The sequence below is a fragment of the Mustela erminea genome, chromosome 3 (assembly GCF_009829155.1).
Source record: "Mustela erminea isolate mMusErm1 chromosome 3, mMusErm1.Pri, whole genome shotgun sequence".
Taxonomy (NCBI): Eukaryota; Metazoa; Chordata; class Mammalia; order Carnivora; family Mustelidae; genus Mustela; species Mustela erminea.
Genome location: NC_045616.1, coordinates 15140399 through 15154230, shown reverse-complemented (window position 1 = coordinate 15154230; position 13832 = coordinate 15140399).

Genomic DNA, 13832 nt, shown 5'->3' with positions numbered 1-13832 from the left:
CTGCAAAAGAAATCTTAAGAAATAATTTAAAGAATATGTCACTGTGGCAAAGTCTTAAAGAAATCCATTTCATGAAATTAAAGCATGTTTTCCCTACTTGAGGTTTTCAAATTTTTTAAAAAATTCAGACTGCAAAAGCAAATAAAGGAAATAATTCTAAGCCTTAGAAATGGTTTACTCAGTAAATATTTGCTTAATCCCAGGGTTGAACCAGTTACCATCCCGGGCACTGGAAATTGTAGAGAAGAAGGAAACAGGCCCTAATCTTCAAGAAGTCAAGAATTGAGAGGATGGGGCTGAAGGGACTAGTGAGTAAATAAGCAAATTATCATAACGTGTTGAAGTTTTCACGGAGAAAGAGATGGTACAGAGGTACCGTGTTACAGAACATCTTGCAGACATTTGCTCAGAATTCAGAAAGAAGGAATGGAGTCTAACCAAGGGAGCTTGATCAGATTTAGTGTCCCAGAGACAGGGATGCCTGAGCCCAGTTCTGGAAGAACAGGAATTCTCCAGAGAGTGAGATAAGTACTTAAAAGAGAGACAGCCACACATGCAAAGATCCAGGTACATGACAGCATGGCACATTTGTAGAACATCTATTAAGAAATGAGAATGACAGATGTTGAAGCTTGAGAAGGAGGCAGATACTAGATAACCAAAGGTCTTAATTGCCATTCTAAGGAACCTGAATTTGATTCTGAATTATGGAACTGATGAAAGATGATATCATAAAGGAAACTGCTCTGACAATAATGTATGGAGAATGAGTTTAGGATGTTGAGGACAACTGAGCAGACTGGAGCCTAGAGTATGGGCTGTGACAGTAACTTGAATGATAGGTAAATGAGGGTCTAAACTCAAGCAGGGGGCAGGGGAAGTGAAGAATGTGTGACAAATATTAACATGGTAAAATACGGTTTTTACAATCAAATAATTGGGAGTGGTGAGTTAAGATACAGGAGTGAACCAGTGTGATCTGGCACATGTTAAAGTTGATCATATGGATCCAAAAGGGAATTATGAGCCAGTAGACTAGTATTAGGAGTAATTAAAATAGAGTTGGTAGTCAAAACCACGGTATATGAAATTGGTCAGCAGAAAACAGGATTAGAATGAGAAACAAAGGAGTCACAGTTAAAACCCAGGAAAACATCAATATATAAGGAGCTGGTCAAAGCTAGTCAAAGAGGAGGAATTGAACTAGATGAAATGAAATGGCTCCAAAGCCAGAAGAGTGATGTCACTGAGCCCAAATGTGAAATGAATGTCATCAGATGGTCAGTAGTGTTAGGTGCCACAAATCAAGTAATAAGGAGTAAACTGGAATTGGTAACCAGGACAGTACTGGAGACTGTACAGTGATTTATGGTGAATGGAAGCCAGATTATTCTAGGTTGGATTATTAATAGGAAGGTGAGAACTAGTGGGCTGTTTCAGACATGTTTCAAGAAGCTTAAAGGAAGAGAAGAAAAGAAGGCTGTGTTTAGAGGGGAGAAAATGATTTCTGGTTAATGGGACAACATGCTGAGGGTGAATTAAAGGAGAGCATTAGGTGGGACAAATTGTCTGCAATGTTCTAAGGGAATCAGGGTTAGAGCACAGGTAATGAAATTAACCTTAGGGTGGAGGAAAAAGCCTACAGAAAGATGAGAATGCAGATAAGTTCCTGTTTGATTTGGAGGTGAAGGAATTTCCTCCTGCTGACCTTATCTTCCATAAAGCGGGAGAAAGATTCATTTTTTAGAGATATTAATTATAGTAGCAATTTTGGGGTCGTTGGGTATCTAAAATATGTTAATGAATTTCAATCTGTGATTTGCAGATGTTTTTAGAAAGTCATGGCTCTGAGTTCATTCTACATTCTTGGGTCAAAATCTCCACCTTTATCACTTTTCTATGTTTGGCACTTGTGTTACTTTTTGCTTTTTCAAGAAAATTTGCTCATGAATTGGAGTTTAAAAACTACTTGGGAAGGGGGTGGTGCCTGGGTAGCTCAGTTAAGTGTCTCTGCCTATGGCCCAGGTCATGATCCCAGGGTCCTGGGAGAGAGTCCCGCATTGCTTTCCCTACTCAGTGGGGAGTCTGCTTCTCCCTCTCCTCCCTGCTTGTGCTCTCTCACTATCTTTGGCTCTCTCTCTCCCAAATAAATAAAACCTTAAAAAAAATTCTTAGGAAGGGGAAGAAAGAATGGTTTAAGAGTTATAAGGAGTTATAAGAAGAAAGAGAGACTAGAAAGAAATGTAGGATTTCGACAGGTAGGTGTGTGGAGGTAGATGGAAAAGCATTCACATCAGAGGAAAAGTTTGTGCAATGACAAGGAATCATGAGAGGACACGACGTGCTCACTGTACTACTGTAAACAGTATTTTTTAAACTTCATTTTCCAATTATTTCTTACTAGTACATAGAAATACAACTGATTTTTGTATATTGACCTTATATCCAGTAACCTTGATAAATTCACTTTCTTCCAATAGCTTATTTGTATATTCTTTTGGAATTTCTGCATATATAATCATCATCTGTAAATAATGGCCATCTTATTTTTTCTTTTCTACTCATAATACCTTTTAAATTCTTTTCTTACATTATAGTACCATATGGCGCAAGCCAGTGCAATGTTGAATACAAATAATAACATTCAGTACTTTACCATTTAATGTGTGAGCTTTAATTTGTGGTTATCTGTTATCAGAATAAGGACATTCCCTTGTATTCCTACTGTGCTGTGAGGTTTGTTTGTTTGTTTGTTTGTTTATCACAAATGGTGGTATTTTGTCATATTCATTTTCTGCACTGGATCAACATGACCTTATTTTCTCTTCACACTTTTAATAGAGAAGTACGTTGATTGAATTTTTATGTTAACCAATATCACATTCCTTTGAATTAATCCTACTTGGTTATAATATATCATCATATATGTGTATGTGTGTATAAGATCAGGTTTCTTCCTTAATAAATACAAGTCTGAAGAACTGACTGAAGACTGTATTCTAAGAATTGAGAGCAGAATTTTTAGTCATTCAAATCTGAAGAGTGGATGGAATCTTAGTATCTGGAGAGGAAGGGAAAGGCAAGGGCAAGTGTACTATAGGAACAAAAGGCTCAGAGCGAGAGTGAATACAGCATCTGTAGGAACCAGCGGGAAACTAGTCTTGCTGGTGTAGGGGGCTCCTGATAAGAGAAAAGAAAAAATAATATTGGAAATGAAAGCTTGAATTAGGTTATCAGAGACGTTGAGTGCTGTCTGAGACTACCATAGCTGGGATATGATCCTTTAGGTCCTTGTGAAACTAGCTGAAAGACAGGTTATTGGCAGTAGGCATTGGGAAAAATTGTTCTCAGTGAGCAGTACAGAAAACAGAGGGTAGCTCCATTCTTGATGCCTGACAATTGCTCTGGTCTTTTGCCAAATGCCCCAGGTGATAAAATTCTTAAAGCTGACTTTATGAAGCTTTAAGCTTTTAGATTTTCAAAATCAAGGTACAATTATACTTTCAAAATCAGAAGATACAATTCAGTTAGTATTGTAGATCAGTATGTTTCGGGTACAAAACCAACTGTTTCAGGAATAGATTTTCTGAGAGTTATAAGAAAAAGTTTTTCATTTTGAGAGGTAACTTCTTGTTGGAACACTGGACAAAGCATCAAGAGACTTGCATATTTGTCTACCCCCATTCTGCTTCAAGTTACATAGCCTCTGGCCTTTTCAACTATATAAATACCACTATGTTGTTTCATCTACTGTTACAATTCCTAATGGTGTATGTAAGGGCCTGGTTGGCCAGAGGGAGCCATTTTGTTGCAGTGAACTTAGATTGACCCTATGCAGTGAATTTGGATTGACCCTGCCCCTCCCATGGGAACTTACTTGCAAAGCCTAGATACAAGGGCGGGTCAGGCCCGGTGAAGACATCCAATCAGAGGGGAGCGCATATATTTACTGATGTGAGTTTAAATCCCATTGGCCACCTGTGTGGGGGCGGGGCTCAACCATCCCTATAAAGGTTAGTCTGCTAGGCTGAGGCTGGGGAGGAGTAGGAGAGTCTTTGGAGGAGTAGGAGAGCCGTTGGGAGAAGAAGGAGAGCCCTCAAAGAAGAAGGAGAGCCGTCAGAGGAGTAGGAGAGTCGTCAGAGCTGGGAGAGCCGTCAGAGCTCTTGTAAGAGCCGTAAGAGCTGTCAGAGCTCTTGTAAGAACTGTCAGAGCCGTCAGAGCTCTTGTAAGAGACATAGAGCTGTCAGAGCTCTTGTAAGAACTGAAAGAGCTGTCAGAGCTGTCAGAGCTCTTGTCAGAGCTGTCAGAGCTGTCAGAGCTCTTGTCAGAGCTGTCAGAGCCGTGAGAGCCACGAGAGCCGCCAGCGGTCCAGCCGCTCGGAGGCCTTGCCGAGTGGCCTTGCGGGAGCAGCTTCGTTCCGGGAGTGGCTTCCTCGATGTGAGGCCTCCTCGGTGAGCGGCCTAGTCAGGAGCAGCATCGTCTAGGGAGAGGCCTCATCCAGAGCAGCCATGTTGGGAGCGGCCTCGCCGGGGTCGTCGCTGTCACCTTTTCGTAAGAGACAGCCCTGACCGGTCAGTTTGAGTCTTGATGCTTGGCGTGAAATAAAGCTTTGCTTGACCTTCGCTTTGTATCAGTCTCTTTCCTTTGATCATGGACCCCAACAGTGTAGATCAACTCAAAATTTTAAATTTACATCTTACGCATTTTTTGTGTAGAAATGTTGAGATGAGCACAAAAAAAAAAAAAAAAAACTACAAAGAAATACTCTTCTCATCTATCAAATTGTTAGTAATACTACTGGCACATATTATTGGATAAAATAATTAAATTATACATTATGAACTAAAAATTTCAACCTAAAGGTGAATTATTGTGGGAAAATTGAGTAGAGAGATATAATTTTCCTTATTTTTCCCATTAAGTATATCTAAAAACTCATAAAAAGACTGAAAAGTGGAGAGAAGAAAGGTCAGGTAGGAACCTCAGGAAAAGAGGAATGATATGGTGATTGTGGGGTCTTTTGCTTCATATACCCCAGACTTGGAGCTGAAGAACCAGGAACACAGACACACAAAAATATTGCATAGCCCAAACAAGAGCCTGTATTCTTTAACCAAAGGGCCAAGAAAGGGGTATCCCTAGCAAGACAAAAAATTCTTAGATAATAACCACTCTACTTCAGCCAAACAACACAGAAAAAAACTAGTCCTATCACTACCCATACCAGCAAAGACTGAGTGGGGACCCTAGACTCCCCACCCTCCTTGTGAGACTGTAAAGAGGAGTCATAAAACCCTGCTGGGTGGTGTCAGAAATGGCCAAGAGCTAGGACATGCATCCATGCTGGCTTGGCAATAAACACCCCACTTTCTTAGCAACGATAGTGGAGACCATGTGGGGAACCTGGACATTCTCCTCTTGCACCCAATAGTAAGACAGCATCCCTTCTCCCTCCCTTTTGGGGTGGTGTCAGAGGAGGCCTAGAGCAAAGCTGGAACTTTGGCTATTGCCCAGCAGTAATGAGGCCACAATCCCACCTTATGGTGTCACTGGAGGCCAAAAGAATAGTGACAGGGTCCTCTAACTCCTCAGCCAGAATAATGTCAGTGAAGGCCTAGTGAGGAATTAGAAATCCCAACCCTTACCTCCTTAAGTATTTGGGAAGGTGGACAAATGGGGAAGTTGGGCTTCTACCCCCCATGGCCATAATGAAGTAGCACCACCTCTTCCTTTGCTAGAGCAGTATCAAAGCAAGCCAGGTGAGACAGAAGGTTCAAATCAGATCCAGTTTTCACAGCTACATTCAAAATGTCCAGGATTCAACAACAACTTTTTTTTTTTCCCCAACAAAAGACTTTTCTCAGCCCAAGAACAAGGAAGATCACTTGGATGAAAAAAAGACAATTAACAGACATTAACAAGTTGGTGACAGATATTTCAATAATCTAACAAAGATTTGAAAGCAGCCATCATAAAAATACTGTAGTGGGCAATTATGCAAATGCGTGAAACAAAAAACGGTCTCAGCTAAGAAATTTAAAGTCTCAGCAAAGGAATGGAAGAAATGAAGAAACAAATGGAAATTTTAGAATTGAAAACATACTGTAAGTGACATTTTAGAGCTCACTGTGTGGGCTCGAGAGCAGAACTGGATGGAGAGAACAATATCTACGGACTTGGAGATAAAACAGTATAAATTACTCAGTCTTAACGAAGGACAGAAAACAGACAAAAAAAATACAGATTCTGTGACACCATAACAAAAGATCTAATACATCATCTGAGCTCAGAAGGGAGGGGAGAAAGAGGATTGGCCTGCAAAGTCTTTGAAGCATTTTTAGCTGAAAATTCCCAAGTTTATCAAGTGACATAAACCTATAGATTCAAGAAGCTGAGTTAACCCTAAAAAACATAAAACCAAAACACGTATAAACTTCTGAAAACTAAAGTCAAAGAAAAAATTCTTGGAAGAGATTAGAGAGCAAAATAACACCTTACATATAAAGGGAAAAATTTTGAAAAAGCAGACTTTTCAGCAGAAACCTGAGGTACAACATAATAAAAGATCTATGAACCCAGAGGAATGATGTCCACAAAATGGTGGGCTAGAAAGGCCCAGGCCTTCATTCTCCCACAGAGACTTTGTCTAACAAGAAGATATGGAACAAACTGCTTTTGAGAACTCCAGAAAGCAGTTAAGACACTGCAGTACTCAGGTGAGTGCAAAGCCAATAAGAAATGCATTGGGGTGGATGGTGAAACTGGTGACATTTTACCAACCCCAGCCACGTCCCTTGTGTGGCCCAGCAAAGCACATTCAGGAGAAAACTCCCAGCTCTGGGCTTCTCCTTCAGAGGGAAAGAGAAACATCGACTGTGCAGTCAGTGGTCTTGCTTTCTGGAGGCTTGCCCAAAGGACTAGTGGGTTGTTAGTATATTCGCAGGTATGTGTAACCATCACCACAAGCAATTTTAGAACATTTTCATCACCTCAACAAAATAAAACCCCACACTCCACTATCACTGTCCCATTCCCTCTATACCCCCCAATCCTAAGCAATGATACATATTTAAAGATTTATTTATTTGTTTGAATCTCTAGCAAACTCCCCACTAAGCATGGAGCCCAACATGGGACTTGATCCCATGACCCTAAGAGCATGACCTGAGCCAAAATGAAGAGTTAGACACTTAACTGACTAAGCCATCCATGTGCCCCTTTTTCCGTCAGTTTTTGCTTAATGTTTTTGGTGTTCTGTTATTAGATGCATGTATGTTTTTAATTCTTATGCTTTCTTTTCTAATTAAGGGCTTTAATGCAGAATATATAAAGAACATTTACAGACAAACAGGCCTGTAAAAAAGATCTGAGTCCTTCACTTAAGAAGATACACAGATGTTAATTAAGTCATAAAAAGCTATTCAAAATTAATTATTGGGGAAAAGCAAATTATAACCACAATGAGACACCATCTCATACATACCCACACCGACATCCCCACACCAGAATGCCTAAAATTTAAAAGACTGACAATGCCAAGTGCAGGCAAGGTTATAATACAACTAGAATAATCACACATTACTGAGAGAAATGCAGAATGGCTCACCCCTTGAATTATTATATATTCTTAATGTAATGGCTTTTTCATCATTATAAAATGTCCTTCTTAATCTCCAGTACCTTTTTTTGTTTGTTTGTTTTTTTGAGAGAGAGAGAAAGAGACTGGCGAGAGGAAGAGGCAGAGGGAGAGGGAAAGAGAAAATCTTAAGCAGGTTCCACGCCTGGTGCAGAGCCCAATGTGGGGCATGATCTCACAACACTGAGATCTTGACCTGAGCCAAAATCAAGAGTTGGAGACTTAGCTGACTGAGTCACCCAAGCACCCCAACATTTTTTGTCTTGAAGTCTATCTTGTCTTATATTAGTGTAGCTACTCCAGCTTTATTGTGATTGATCTTTGCCTGAAATCTATTTATTCATCCTTTTACTTTGAATCTGTCTGTATCTTTGAATCTAATATATGTCTCCTGTAGACAGCATATGGTTCAACCTTGTTTGTTTGTTTGTTTTTTTAATCTAGACTGACAATCTTACCTTTTGAATGTGTTGTAATCCATTCACATTTAAGACTTTTAGGGACATAGTTTATTTACAACTGCATTTTAGCTTTTGTTTTCTACATGTCTTATGTATTTTTTGTTCCTCTATTCCTCTTTTACAGTAAGCAGAAATTTTACAAAGTAACATTTTAATTTCTAGGATTTTTTTCACTATAATTTTTAAAGTTGTTTCTTTAATGTTTCCTCTAGGCTTACCTTCTACATCTTAACTTACTAAAATCAGCTTCAGATTTATTATAACTTAGTTCCAGTGAGATACAGAGACATTACCACTATACAACTATTCCTCTTCACTCCTTTTTGTGGTATTATTGTTAGACATACTACATCTATAAAACCTACAAACCCAACAAGTACATTGCTATAATTATTAAGTAATGTGACTTTTGAAGAAGCGCACACAAAAAAAGGAAAACAAGTAACTATAGCTTTTTAAAATATTAACATCATTATTTACCATTTCTGGTATTCTTCATTTGTTTTTGTGGATTCCAGTTACTGTCTCAAGTAATTTTCTTAGCCCCAAACAGCTTTGCTTTCACTACCTTCTTTGTGCTGTTAGTGACAAATATAGATTCCAAAAGTTAGGCCTGACAATACATTATATGCATATTGTTTGATATTATTACTTTGTAAATAAGTTAAGAAAAGGGTGAGAAATCTGCATATATATTATCTCTTATAACTACACAATGACCTTTTCCAGCATTCTGTTTTATCATGCCAATTTAAATTATCATCTGAAAAACTTCCTTTTAATCTTTTGCAAGATGGGTTTGGTAGCAACAAATTTTGTTTTTGTTTATAAGGGTCATCTTTATTTTGTCTTCCTTTGAAAATAGCTTTGCTTAACAGCACCCTGGGTGGCTCAGTCAAGTTAAGCATCTACTTTTGGCTCAGGTTGTGATCCTAGGGTCCTGGGATGGAGCGCCACATCAGGCTCCCTGCTCAGTGGGGAGCCTGCTTCTCCCTTTCCCTCTCCCCAGCTTGTGCATGTACTCTCCCTCTCTCTCTCTCTCTGTCAAATAAATAAATAAAATCTTAAAAAAGAAAAAGATAGCCTTGCTGAATATGTGATTCTTGTTTGACAGATTTTTTCCTCTGAGCTCTTTGAATATGTTGCCTACAGCTTTGTAGACTCCACTGTCTCTGATAAGAAGATGGCTGTTTTTACTGTTTTTCTTCTAGGTGATGAGTGATTATTTTCCTGCTGTATTCAAAATTATCCCTTTGGTTTTGTCTCTTTGTATTTTTTTAAAGATTTTATTTATTTATTTGACACAGAGAGAGATCACAAGTAGGCAGAGAGGCAGGCAGAGAGAGAGGGGGAAGCAGGCTCACTGCTGAGCAGAGTCCAATGTGGGGCTTGATCCTAGGACCCTGAGATCATGACCTGAGCCAAAGGCAGAGGCTTAACCCGCTGAGCCACCCAGGTGCCTCTTGTCTCTTTGTATTTTTTTTTTATTATTTTTTAAAATTTCTTTTCAGTGTAACAAAATTCATTGTTTATGCACCACACCCAGTGCTCCATGCAATACATGCCCTCCATAATACCCACCACCTGGCTCCCCCAACCTTCCTCTCCCTGCCCCTTCCAAACCCTCATATTGTTTTTCAGAGTCCATAGTCTCTCATGGTTCATCTCCCCTTCCAATTTCCCTCAACTCCCTTCTCCTCTCCATCTCCCCATGTCCTCCGTGTTATTTGTTATGCTCCACAAATAAGTGAAACCATATGATAACTGACTCTCTCTGCTTGACTTATTTAGCTCAGCATAATCTCTTCCAGTCCCATCCATGTTGATACAAAAGTTGGGTATTCACCCTTTCTGATGGAGGCATAATACTCCATAGTGTATATGGACCACATCTTCCTTATCCATTCATCCGTTGAAGGGCATCCTGGTTATTTCCACAGTTTGGTGACCGTGGCCATTGCTGCTATGAACATTGGGGTACAGATGGCCCTTCTTTTCACTACATCTGTATCTTTGGGGTAAATACCCTGTAGTGCAATTGCAGGGTCATGGGGAAGCTCTATTTTTGATTTCTTAAGGAATCTCGACACTATTCTCCAAAGTGGCTGCACCAACCTGCATTCCCACCAACAGTGGAAAAGGGTTCCCCTTTCTCCACATCCTCTCCAAAACACATTGTTTCCTGCCTTGTTAATTTTGGCCATTCTAACTGGTATAAGGTGGTATCTCAATGTGGTTTTAATTTGAATCTCCCTGATGGCTAGTGATGATGAACATTTTTTCATGTGTCTGATAGCCATTTGTATGTCTTATTGGAGAAGTGTCTGTTCATGTCTTCTGCCCATTTTTTGACATGATTATCTGTTTTGTATGTGTTGAGTTTGAGGAGTTCTTTATAGATCCTGGATATCAGCCTTTTGTCTGTACTGTCATTTGAAAATATCTTCTCCCATTCTGTGGGTTGCCTCTTTGTTTTGTTGACTGTTTCCTTTGCTGTGAAGAAGCTTTTGATCTTGATGAAGTCCCAAAAGTTCATTTTCGCTTTTGTTTCCTTTGCCTTTGGAGACATATCTTGAAAGAAGTTGCTGTGGCTGATATCGAAGAGGTTACTGCCTATGTTCTCCTTTAGGATTCTGACATCTGACATCTGACATTGAGGTCTTTTATCCATTTGGAGTTTATCTTTGTGTACAGTGTAAGAGAATGGTTGAGTTTCATTCTTCTACATATAGCTGTCCAATTTTCCCAGCACCATTTATTGAAGAGACTGTCTTTTTTCCACTGTATATTTTTTTCCTGCTTTGTTGAAGATTATTTGACCATAGAGTTGAGGGTCCATATTTGGGCTCTCTACTCTGTTCCACTGGTCTATGTGTCTGTTTTTATGCCAGTACCATGCTGTCTTGGTGATCACAGCTTTGTAGTAAAGCTTGAAATCAGGTAACATGATGCCACCAGTTTTGTTTTTCTTTTTCAACATTTCCTTAGCAATTCGGGGTCTCTTCTGATTCCATACAAATTTTAAGATTATTTGCTCCAGTTCTTTGAAAAATACCAGTGGAATTTTGATCAGAATGGCATTAAAAGTACAGATTGCTCTGCCTAGAACAATCTATACTTTTAATGTCTCTTTGTATTTTTAATATGATATATCTAATTGTGTATCTCTTCTAAACTCATTTTACTTGGAGTTTGTTGAGCTTCCTGACTCTGTGGGGTTTTGTTTTTCAATAAATTTTGGATATTTTCAGTCATTATTTCCTCAAAATATTTTTCTTCTCCCTTCTCTGCCCTGGTTCTGCCTTTAAGCATATGTGGGTGTGCTTTACCATGCCCCACATTTTCCCTGAGTCTCCTTTCATTTTTTTCTTCTTTCTTCTTTCAGATTACATAATTTCTATCAATGTTTGCCTAATTCTTTCTTTTACTAGTTCAAATCTGTTAAGACCCTCTAGTAAGTTTTTCATTTCAATTGTATTTTCCAGCTATTTGGAGGTCTTTTTCTGCTTAATCCAACATCTATTAACAGGCAGTTTCTGGGGCCTGTTTATTTCCCAGTGTACATATTTCCTGTCTCATATTTTTTGTTGAAAACTGGACATTGTACATAATATGTGGCAATATGGTAGATAATACTGTGGCAAATCTGAGTACTTACCACCTCCACAGATCTTTATTTCTATTTGCTGGTTTATTTTTTTTTAACAACTGGCTAGATCATTTTAGTGAACGTTCTCCAACATAATATTAAGCCTCTGATGTTGCAGTTCAATGGGTGCAACCCTGGTCCTTCAAATAGAAGTGGGATCCAGGTTTAAATGACTTTAAGTTCTAAATTTAAGTTCTAGATCTGTTTCAGAGTGAGACATGCTCCAAGCAGGTCTCCAAGCAGAAGTACAGAAAATGCGTATAGACGTGACCAGCCAGGACCCAAGGTTTCCATCCCACTACTTGGGTGTCCTCAATATAGTTTATTGTGGGAGGGACCTCAAACTGACCCTCAGGAACGTAGATGGGCCAGCCCTGGAGCTGGTCCTGGGAAGTGGGACAAGGCCATATGCACAGGGAAGAACTATATGGAACAGACACTTTCAGGGCTGGCCCAGACCTCTGACCCCAGATCACTACCTTGAGTTTTGCCTTCCACAGGGGCCAAGGTCACTCTTAACAGGCTGGCAACAGAACCCTATAGCGCCATTGCTTTGGGCTCCACTTGTTGAGGAGCAATCAAGAAAGAGAGGCAGTGACAAGTTCAGAATGTTAAGTCCTTTCCAGTCTCATGCAGATGGGACCATGGCCAGAAGCTGGTCTCAAAATTCTCCACCCTGCTCAGGGCACAGAGTGGTGGCAGGGCCAGGCCATGTTGGTCACGTAAGGGCCATAAAGTCAAATATGTAAGAGACCTACTTGAGGAGATATGTTCCTCCCAGTTCTGGCCCAGGGTCTGCTGTAGACCTTCTCCATGAAGATGGGCCAGGGTTCACTTGTTAGCCACATGTATAGTCAGTCCAATGTAAATCCTACAAACTTATCAGCATCTGGGGACACTTTGCCAGCTTTTCTTTATGGCTCTGGGCTTGGGGACAAAGCAACTGTCCTTGTCAGGATGTGATTCTTCTTCCTTGACTCAAGATGAAACTCATTTCCAAGGACTCCCCAGTCATGTAGGAAACTCTGGATTCCCTGGTCTCTCCAAGAACTGACCTGAAAGGGATAGAGAAATGTGGATGTACCTTGGCATGACTCACACCTTATATGTGGGTGGTTTTCAGAGACTCTTTCTACATTGGTACGGTCCACATATGCCTTTATGTCTGCTGCTGGAAGATGAGAAATCCTTAAATGGGAAGGTCAGGAACCAGCATCAGCAGGCAAAGTAACGTCCAATCCCTATATGCATAAACCTGTCAGGAAGCTTCTGTATGTCTGGATAATATTAAAATTCATGAATGAAAAAAATCTGAAAACTGACTATACAAAAGGATTTTAACTAAGGAATTCCTGGTCTGAAAGGGCTCTCCCTTTGTTTTAGGGAAGGTGATATCTGTCCTTGTATGGGGCCTCATTTACCTTCTACTCACCAAGGTTGTGTGGGCAAAGACAGGGCTCCAAGTACCAGAGTCACTCCTGTCATTCACAGAGCTGCCCTGTGGGCCATGACAGGAACTTAGGGTTCATGAAGGTCCTAAGGCTGGGTGGGAAATACAGCGAAAAAGAAAAGTGGCTGTTAGATTGCTGTGGCCAGAAGGCTGCTCTTACCCCAGGGTTTCTTTTTCTTCCTTTGCTGCCTTAAGGTTTTTAATATTTCAATTAGCATAATGCCCTAGGTCCATCCATGCTGTCAAAACGGCATGATCTCATCCTTCTTTATGGATGAATAATAATCCATTGTGTTATATATACCACCTCTTCCTTATCCATTCTTCTATCAGTGATGGACACCTGGGCTCTTTCCATGTCTTGGCTCTTGTAAATAATGCTGCAGTAAACATAGGGGTGCATGTATCTTTGCAAATTAGTGTTTTGTTTTGTTTTTTTTGCCTTTGGGTCAGTACCCAGTAGTGGAAATATTGGATCATATGGTATTTCTATTTAAAATTTTTGAGGAACCTCCATACTGTTTTCCACAGTGGCTACCATGAATTTATGTTCCCACTAACAGTGTATAAAGGTTCCTTAAATCAGATTGAGAAAGATAAATACCATATAATTTCACTTGTATGTGGAATCTAAAA